Genomic DNA, 9,973 nt, shown 5'->3' with positions numbered 1-9,973 from the left:
TCAGTACCCTGGAATCTGGTGCCCGCACAGCATTGCCTGTCCTGTACTCTAGGCTCTCAGATTGCACTTCTGGGCTTTTACTCTTGCTGGCATCCCAAACCTCTAGTGGGTGGGGCAGGTATGGTGAGAGGGTTAAAGCTAATTTTGCCGGGGCTGGAGCCATAGCACAGTCAGTAGGGTGTTTGCCTTGTACACGGTCGACCTGGGTTCAATTCCCAACATCCCATATGGTCCCCTGAGCACCGCCAGTAATGATTCCTAAGTGCAGAACTAAGAGAGACCAAAAAAGAAAGAAACAAACAAACAAACCCTAATTTTGCCTACTGAGCTATGCAAATCCTACATGAGGGCATAGAATGCTTCTGAAAAGTGAAGGGAGAAGAGCCAGAGCTGAAAGAGCTGCAGTGAATGCTTTGCAAGTGGGAGGCCCAGGTTCAATCCCCTGCACCACATACTCACCTGAGCACTGCCAACTGTGGTCAAAGAATGGAACTACATAAATTAAAAGTGAACCGAGAAAAAGAAAAGATCTACATTCTTATGCTTCACCCTTCTGAGCAGGCAAAAGAAGAGGTGGCATTGTGTAAGGAAGAAGACCCAATGTGGATGAATGGGGTGCCCTGACATTACCTGCACCTGCTGTGGGGAAGTGCCTCCCTGACTAAGAATTCCCACTACCTTCCACAGTGGCTTTTCCAAGCACCCCAAGAGGTCGGCAATGTCTCCTCCAATGTTGTGGGGTTTGTTGGTTTTTTTTTCTTTTTTTAAACATATAAAGATACAATATCTAAAGGTTAGCTACTTTGTCTCCAAAATTTCTGTGCCAAGAACACTGAACCCCCACCCCATCCCTACCCACCCACCACCCACCCCATCCCTACCCCCCCCCCCCAACCCCCGCCAAGGCTCCTCCTACGGGAAAGATACAGCCTGTCACAAGCCCTGGTCTGAAAATTATGAGCGGCCTCTTAGCGCCCCCTGCTGGTCCTCGGTGTGCACGCTCAACAAAGTCACGCTAGGAAGGAGGGCTCCAGGAAGCATCATCGCTTTCTGATGCTTCACAAAGGAACAGGCAAGGGGCAGCCATGCTGGAGACCAGCCTGTTTTGAATATATAATTCTGCAGACAGAAGAGCAAACAGGCCGTGGAGGGGTCTGGAAGGTGGGGCGAGCACAAATCAAAACAGCTGCTTTCCAAAAGGAATGGTGAGAAACTCATTTCTAAATGAGATTGTACTCACACAGATTGAATTCCAAATGCGAAGAAATTTAAGAAATGAGAATGCTCCTTGGCTAAACACAAGCCCAATAATAAAAAAATCACGTATAGATATAGAGAAATGTATGAAACATTATTTAAGCATTGGTTATGTGCCAACCAGAGATGCCAGGGCTTGTCTTTATTATTAAATTTCACAGCATGCTATGACATCAGAGAGACTATATTAATTTATGGAAAATAGGGCACAGAGATAATACGATAACTTTTATAAGGTTACATAGCCAGAACATAGTAGAGCGGAGACAAAGTTAAGGAAAGGACCATGGGAAACAGATACTAAATCCTACTCTCCTGGAGTATATGGTGAGCAAGCATGTTTAAGAACATTTGAGTGCAAATGTTCTTTCTAATGTTCCATCTTTGTTCTTTGTTCATCTGGTAACTAAAACCAAACCAGCAAAATAACAAACCATTTCTAAGTCCAGAGCTTAAGGTGGTTTGTGATTGATCAAGTAAATAGGAGCCCCATGCTCCTGTAAGGAGACTTAGAGCTCCTGTGTCATGGGAGCATTAGCTCGCTTTGAGACAAAAGCAGTTCAGAGACAAAAGAAGAGGCACTGCAGGCATGAGGACCTCAGGATGATAAGTTACTCCTCTCTGGGTTTGTAAAAGAGATTTGGCATTCCAAGGAAGATAAGAATCCAAACTGGCTAACTTAAAAAGACCTCTGGAGTGTTTTTTCCCCCTCAGACCATAAGGGTCAGTCTGAGGTCAGAATCCCCCCTTTCTTTCTCACTAAGAGACATGTTGTGCCTATTTGCCAAACAGGAGTAGCAAATGAATTTGGAGGTCTGTGTATACTACAGTTTGACAGCTGTTTATGCTTGTCCCTTCCATAAAGTATAAACCTGTGGGAGCTTGAAACTGAGAAGAAAACAGAAAGATAACCATATTGCTCCTAGCATCAGTGGTGGGTATTTTTGCTTCATGAAAGGGCATACTGAAGTCACACTGAACCCCTTGTCTTTGATCTTTGATCTTTGCCCTGTCTAGGACATGTTGACAAACTCCGGTGAAAATAGAAGGGTGGTGATAGGCAACAAGTTTAAACCTTAAGTCTGAAAACATCCTGGAGATCTTGCACGTTTAAGTTCCCATCTGCCTTCAGATGAGGAACTTACTGTTGACTGCCTGACAGTGTCGCCCAGCATTATGCAAGGACAGAGCTTAGGTTTTGGCAGCAAACTGGAGCACAGATATGCCAGGGACATTCTGTGAACAAAGCACAAAAGGGGAGAAGGAAGGAACAAACTATTCTTGTTCAGAGAGAGAGCTCTATTGTGTTTACTCAGTGTGACAGAATTTGTTTTCTTAAACACTCCTTCCCTCCACCATCAAAGTCAAGTCCCTCCACAGACCGGAAACTTTTTCCCACTTTTGGAGCAAGGACCCCAGGGCTCTGCCACCAAGGGAAGTTCACCCTTACGAGGAAAAGCCCAAGACTCAAATCTGAGGCTGGAGTTGGGGGAAGCGGGCACTTAGCAACATCCCACCAACTCCAGGAGTCACTTTTTTCCACTTGTCTGAGCAGAACGAGAAGGGGGCCTCCAGAAACCAGCTGGAAGAGACTTCACTGAGGCTCTGCTGTCACTGATTTATGGAGGCTTTTCAGGGCCTGAATTATACCCCTCCACCCACAGCCTACCTCCTGCTAATTTATATTCTCAGAGCTTCAAATCACCGTGACAGCCCTGCAGGCGCTCTGACCAGCAAGGGCTCTGCAGGCCAGCTCTTCTCCCCTGACAGAGACAAGCTCTGAAGCCCACTGACTCCAAACCTCTTTCCTAGCTCCAGCTGCTTCAGGCCCTGTGCTCAGTTAGCTAACGAGCAGAACAAAGTCTTTCTCTTCACCTACTTAGAAATTCCCTTAACTGGGAAAGAAAGAAAGAAAGAAAGAAAGAAAGAAAGAAAGAAAGAAAGAAAGAAAGAAAGAAAGAAAGAAAGAAAGAAAGAGAGAGAGAGAGAGAGAGAGAGAAAGAAAGAAAGAAAGAAAGAAAGAAAGAAAGAAAGAAAGAAAGAAATCACAGAAGGTTAGAGAAAATGATTGACATTAAGACTCCCGCTACCTTGAATTACTGCTTAGCACCAAAGTAAACACCTGCTACTGTCAACAGAAGAAATGCTAAATCATCCAGATACTTTAGTTCCTTTTTAAAAACTAAAACAAGAAATTAACGTTGCTACATCATTGACATCTTACTGTATAGCAATTTTCCAGTTGCCCAGGTCATCTGGGTGCCGTTTATTTCTTTAAACCAAACCTTGGAAGTCTCCTGATTTTTGCACAAAATGTAAAAAAGGAAAACCCCAGTGCACTTACGGTTTTCTGGGGCTGGAGTGATAGCACAGTGCATAGAGCATTTGCCTTGCATGTGGCCGACCCTGTTTTGATTCCCAGCATCCGATATGACCCCCTGAGCACTGCCAGGAGTAATTCCTGAGTGCAGAGCCAGGAGTAACCCCTCTGCATTGCCAGGTGTGACCCAAAAAGAAAAAAACAAGTCTTATGGTTTCTGAGGGGCACCACTGTAGCTTCACTCCATATAGGCATGAACGCAAAATACAAAGCAGATAGCAACAGAAATTGGGCAGTAAATAAAATTGGAAAAAGACTGGAGGAAGCAACTTATGCATGAAAAGAAAAACCTGTGAAGTATTTCATCTCTGAATTCAGGCTTAAATCCAGGGGTCTGTGCAATTTATCAGACAGGCAGTAAGCATTTATTATGCTCCCACTATATATCTGACATTGTTTAGAGTTCATTGTTTAAGGTTGTTTCTGAGTTTATCTACACTTTGCTGCTAAAACAAAAAAAAATCCACCTTCCATATTTAAATTATACTGATTGCCTCTGTGGCCTTTCCTGTCCTGCTTCTTATGACAGAAGGGATTCTGCTTCTGATATGGAGATGAGAAATGTGCCAAAATCCATTGATTCAATTTAAGAGAGAAACTCAGGATAATCTTCAGTATTGTTGGAGGAAGACAACCCCCTATTTTGGTGCCATGTCAATCACATCACTATTTACTCCAAAACTCCCAAAGGAAAGATGTTGTAATTTTCTTCAAAGCATAGAAAGAGTTGTCCATCTGCCCCAAAACATGGGATTATGATTCTAGGTACTAAGATCATCAATGCCCTCTATAATCTGATCTTGAGTTTTATTCTAGAGTAATAAGTGTAGGAAGGAGTACACACTGAAATTTAAGGGGAACTAATTTGGACTGCCCGAATTTATAATCTAGTAGCACTGCACTGTCCTTCCATTGCTCATCTGTTTGCCGAGCAGGTACTGGTAACATCTTCATTGTGAGACTTGTTGTTACTGTTTTTGGCATACTGAATATGCCACGAGGAGCTTGCCAGGCTCTGCCGTGCGGGCAGGATACTCTCGGTAGCTTGCCGGGCTCTCTCAGAGGGATGGAGGAATCGAACCCAGGTCGGCCACGTGCAAGGCAAATGCCCTACCTGCTGTGCTATTGCTCTAGCCCTTATAATCTAGTAGGGAAAAAAATAAGTGGCACTCCAAAATTCTAATGATTCTATCATCTCTCAGATTGGAGACACATCAAACCAAGATGGTAAAATGAACACTGCAGGCAATATGGGATTTCAGAGGTCAGAGTGAACAAGACAGTGCTTGGCCTCTCAAATAAAGGACTGAGTCGTCTTTGAATATGAAAAGGCGAAGACAATCCTTTCAGGTGGCATTGTGAGCAAAGACAAAATAAAAATAAAACCAATAGATTTCTGAAGATAGTCCGATAGAAAAGATTACTAGCAGGAGAAAAAAAGATTAGGTCATCAGCAGTCTAGGGGGTGTCACTGAAGATCAAAAGAGGGAAGTCAAGAGCACATGTCCTTCTCTGCCGGAAGAGAGCATAATATGACACTCCCCATAGCAATGCCACCGGACCCGCATCAGGCTGTTTCACTCGGGACACCCCAGAGGGGGGTGGATGAGAGCCCTCCCCACCCCAAGGACCCAGCCCCAGCAGTCAAAAAACTCCAGAACCCAATCATTCAAGGCTGCTCCCCACATGCTCTGCCGAGCTTGGACACATCATAAGACACACCCTACCCATTCTCTAAGAGTACCACACCAGATTTGATGGGGTTCAAATAGTAGGCAATCAATCATAGAGGGAAATATATATAGTATAGATATATATATTTACATATATATTTATATATATATTTATAGATACAAAAGTTCACAAGCTCAACCTTTAACAACATGTTAGTGATATCTTATAGAAGGTCTTAATTGCGCCTGCCAAAATAGAACAATCTTCACACTCTTTCCTTTATGGATACCTTTTTGTAGCATTTTCAGCGGTTTTTCATAACAATACTAGATATATTATTTTGCTTCTGCTTTTGGACAGGGATTGGGGTTTGGGCTGGAAACATCCCAAATATGGTGGTGGGAAGGTGTAATGGTGGTGGGATTGGTGTTTGAATATTAAATGTGATCAAATATTGCGAACTACCTTATAAATTTTTTAACAATTTTTTAAAAAGAGGGAAGTCGAAAGGGGTTGATATCCAGGATATACAAAATACTGGTTAAACTCCACAAGAAGAAAACATCCAACCCCATCCAAAAATGGGGCAATGAAATGAACAGAAACTTTCTCAAAGAAGAAATCCGAATGGCAAACAAGCACATGAGAAAATGCTCTACATCATTAATCATCAGGGAGATGCAGATCAAAACCACAATGAGATACCATCTCACACCTCAGAGACTGGCCCACATTCAAAAGAACAAAAGCAACCGATGTGACGAGAAAGGGACACTCCTTCACTGTTGGTGGGAATGTCGACTGGTTCAGCCCTTCTGGAAAACAGTATGGACGATTCTCAAAAAATTAGAAATTGAGCTCCCATTTGACCCAGCAATACCACTCCTGGGAATATATCCCAGAGAGGCAAAAATGTATAGTCGAAGTGACATCTGCACTTGTTTGTTCATTGCAGCACTCTTTACAATAGCCAGAAACTGGAAGAAACCTGAATTCCCAAGAACAGATGACTGGCTAAAGAAACTTTGGTACATCTACACAATGGAGTACTATGTAGCTGTTAGAAAAGATGAAGTCATGAAATTTACATACAAGTGGTACAACATGAAAAGTATCATGCTAAGCGAAATGAGTCAGAAAGAGAGGGATAGACATAGAAAGATTGCATTCATCTGAGGGATATAAAGTAACAAAATATGAGATTAATACCCAAGAATAGCTGAGATCAGCACCAGGAGGATTACTCCATAGTTTAATGGCCAGCCGGGCATTCTAGAGGAAAGGGCAGCTCAGATAGAGAAGGGAGCACCAAATAAAGGGTGTTTGGAGGATCCTCCCAGGAGGGGAGATGCATGTCGAAAGTAGATTATGGACTGAACATGTTTGCCACTCAATGCCTCTTTTGCAGATCACAACACCCAAAAGGAGAGAGAGAATACAGGGGATTGCCCTGCCACAGAGGCAGGGGGGGATGGGGGGGTGGGGGTGGGCGGATATTATCCATGGTGGTGGAAAATGGGCACTGGTGGAGGGATGGGCATCTGATCATTGTATAATCGAAACCCAAGCACAAAAAATTGTAAATCTACAACTGTATATACCTCATGATGTTTCACTAATAAAAAAAGAAAAGAAAAAAAAAAGAAAGAAAAAATAAATAAATAAAATTCTGTTAGAATAAAAAAAAAAGAGGGAAGTCGAGGTACCAAAAAAGTATAAATATTAATCTGATATTAAAATATAGCAAGGGTAGGAGTAAAGATAGAAAGGCAGAGGAAGTTCCTAGAAACTCTTCTATTTAGGAGCTATACCCATGACGAATTTGAAAGAAGCTCACTCTCAGAAAGGGTGAGAGTTGGGGACTGGAGTGATAGTACAGTGGGTAGGGTGTTTGCCCTGCACGCGGACAACCCGGGTTTGATCCCTGGCATCCCATATGGTCCCCCAAGCACCGCCAGGAATAATTCCTGAGTGCAGAGTCAGGAGCAACCCCTGTGCATCGCCGGGTGTGACCCAAAAAGAAGAAAAAAAAAAAAAAGAAAGGAAGGAAGGGTGAGAGTTGGGGCCAAGCAGAATCTAGGAGACAGAGAATTGAAAACAAGGAAAAATGCGTCTCTGCGTTTACACCCACAAGCCAGAACTTTCCATCCACAATGACATAGCTGCCACCAATTACCCCAAAATTTGGACTTCTAATCAGCATCTGATCCCACAAGTGGACTAGGCTTCAAGGCAACACATGGGAGAAACTTTAGATTGTTTTCCAGTGCATGTGTTAATGGTGATAAATTTTCAAGTTTCTACAGACCCACAACTACTTGGACTTAAACAGAGTAGATTTTGGAGGAAGGGTTATTTGGGGGCCACACCCAGTAAACACTCGGGAATTACTCCCATCTCTGCATTCACAAATTTTCCTGGAGGCTCTTGGGAGACCATATAGGATGCCAGAGTTCGAACCCAGGTTGGCTGTGTGCAAGGCAAATGCCCTACCTACTGTACTCTCACTCCAGCCCTAGAGTATATTTTTATCTCTCTCTCCTATAATAATCCAGGACTGTTAGAGCCCAGACTTGTATAACAGCATCAGGTGTCTGAGGACCAGGTTCTTCCTTTCCCATTGTTCTGCCATCCTGACACAGTCCAGGCAGCAGAAGAAGGAAGAGGAAGAAGTTGATCACACTTCTTCCCTTTATGGAGATGATCATTTCACTCAGTGGCCAAAGTCGAAACTTAACTTGTTGCAACTCCTAATAATAAGGAAATCTAGGAAATGAAGTCTTGATCCTAACAGTCTCAGAATAAAACTAATTTTTTAATTAAAAAAAGTTTTTAATAATATAAACTATAGAAGAAGAGTTTTGTGCAGCTACCATCATTGAAGCACTTTACTTAAAGCAATAAAGCAAATATTTTTTAGTATAATGAAAGAATGACCCCAAAAAATACAATACCATTAGCAGAAACAAGAGAAATGAGGAGGGAAGCCAATAACTGAAAGAGATGATTTATTCATTTTGAAATTATTTCATGAGTCTCCCAAGGGCTTGGAACCACCTGGTACTTAGCTCAGGGGAGAGGAATATAGCCATGGTGGTAGATACTGGCAATGTCCTCCCACAAAAATGAGAGAAAGTATTTTATCTGGAACTATTGAACTTAAGTCACAGTGGTGGGGATATATACCTAAATTGTCCTCAAAAGAAACTATCGAGGCTGGAGCAATAGCACAACGGGTAGGGCATTTGCCTTGCATGCGGCCAACCCAGGTTCAATTCCCAGCATCCCATATGGTCCCCTGAGCACCACCAGCACCAAATTACGCCAGGAGTAATTTCTGAGTACAGAGCGAACAGTTACCCCTGAGCATCGCTGGGTGTTATCCAAAAAACAAAAAAGTGAAAAAAAGAAAAGAAACTATCAAAATCCTACTTTCCATTTGTGTTCCTTGTTCTCAATCATTCTTAGTTTTGAAGGCTAGAGAGGCTTCCTTTTTTCTATTGAAGCCATATTTGACTCTTGATCAATGATGAATCCTTAACCAACTAAAATCCCATGAATGGCAGTCCTTATATCATGTATGTGTACACTGATGGAACAGAAGACAAAAACAGGAAAGAAAAAATTTGCAAGCCATCCATATAGAGCAAACTACTATCCTTTGGCAGTCCACTGGCATTTCTGAGCATCCTAAACATTTTATGCCCCACTGTTTAGCCACCCAACTTTACTATTTTTACAGAAACCATTTATACTTCATTCTCCCCCTCTAATCCTCAAGAAAAAAAGAAGAATGAAGAGAGGCCGCACAAAGCAACATCCAGACCAGTTTCACACTCAGAATAGAACGTTGCACCCCTACATTGTGGTTTTGGTGCTTTGCACAGAGAAACATCTCTTTGTAATGAACTATAGAAATGAAATCTGAAAGAATAGGTAGGATCAGGGGAGGTAAGGCACATTTAACAAGTGGCACAGCTTTGGTCATTGAGACTTAAGTAGGATCCAGATTGTAAGTTGCCTCCCAATTAGAGTTGTTTCAAAAATGTCTAGACATGGGGCCACACCAATAGTACAGCAGGTAGGGCACTTGCCTTGCACACAGCTTACCCAGGTTCAAGTTCTAGCATCCCATGTGATCCTCCATACCATGCCAGGAATGATCCCAGAGCGCATAGCCAAGAGTAAGCCCTGAGGACTACAAACAAGAATTCCTAGACAAATTAAAAATACAGTAGTCCACCCTTCTAGAAGTCAAAAGTAAATGTCCAACTTTAGTGGGATATGCTTAAACTATGGCTCCCCAAAGGGCAGGATTCCAACCCACAATTCATGGAAGTCCTCCAACTCATAATGGCAAAAGCACTAATTTAACTATTGGACTGTTGACATTCTAAACTTTGCCCATCAAAATATTGTTTTATATTTACCTTTTCTATCCTAAAACAAGATGGAGAAGGTCTTATTAAATGTTTAGGGTCACCTGGAAGGTAGTTAAACTGATAGCAAAATGAAGTCAAGGCATTGTTTAATAGTTTGGATTTCTTGCCAATCTGTGACATTCAGTGTTGCCTGATCATCTTAGTTGTGAGATAACAAGGCCATTTTTTTACAATGGTGCTCCTGCAGTACAGGAATCTAATCCTTACTGCATGCACACTG

General features: G+C 42.4%; 1 pseudogene; it reads right to left on the bottom strand.

Moving 5' to 3' along the window:
- Window positions 1-9,055: 9,055 nt before the first annotated feature.
- On the bottom strand, window positions 9,056-9,251 carry LOC130016877 (uncharacterized; annotated as a pseudogene).
- Window positions 9,252-9,973: the final 722 nt, after the last annotated feature.

This window comes from Sorex fumeus, unplaced genomic scaffold (genome assembly GCF_029834395.1).
Source record: "Sorex fumeus unplaced genomic scaffold, SorFum_2.1 ptg000007l, whole genome shotgun sequence".
Taxonomy (NCBI): Eukaryota; Metazoa; Chordata; class Mammalia; order Eulipotyphla; family Soricidae; genus Sorex; species Sorex fumeus.
This window is presented reverse-complemented; position numbering and strand designations above follow the sequence as displayed.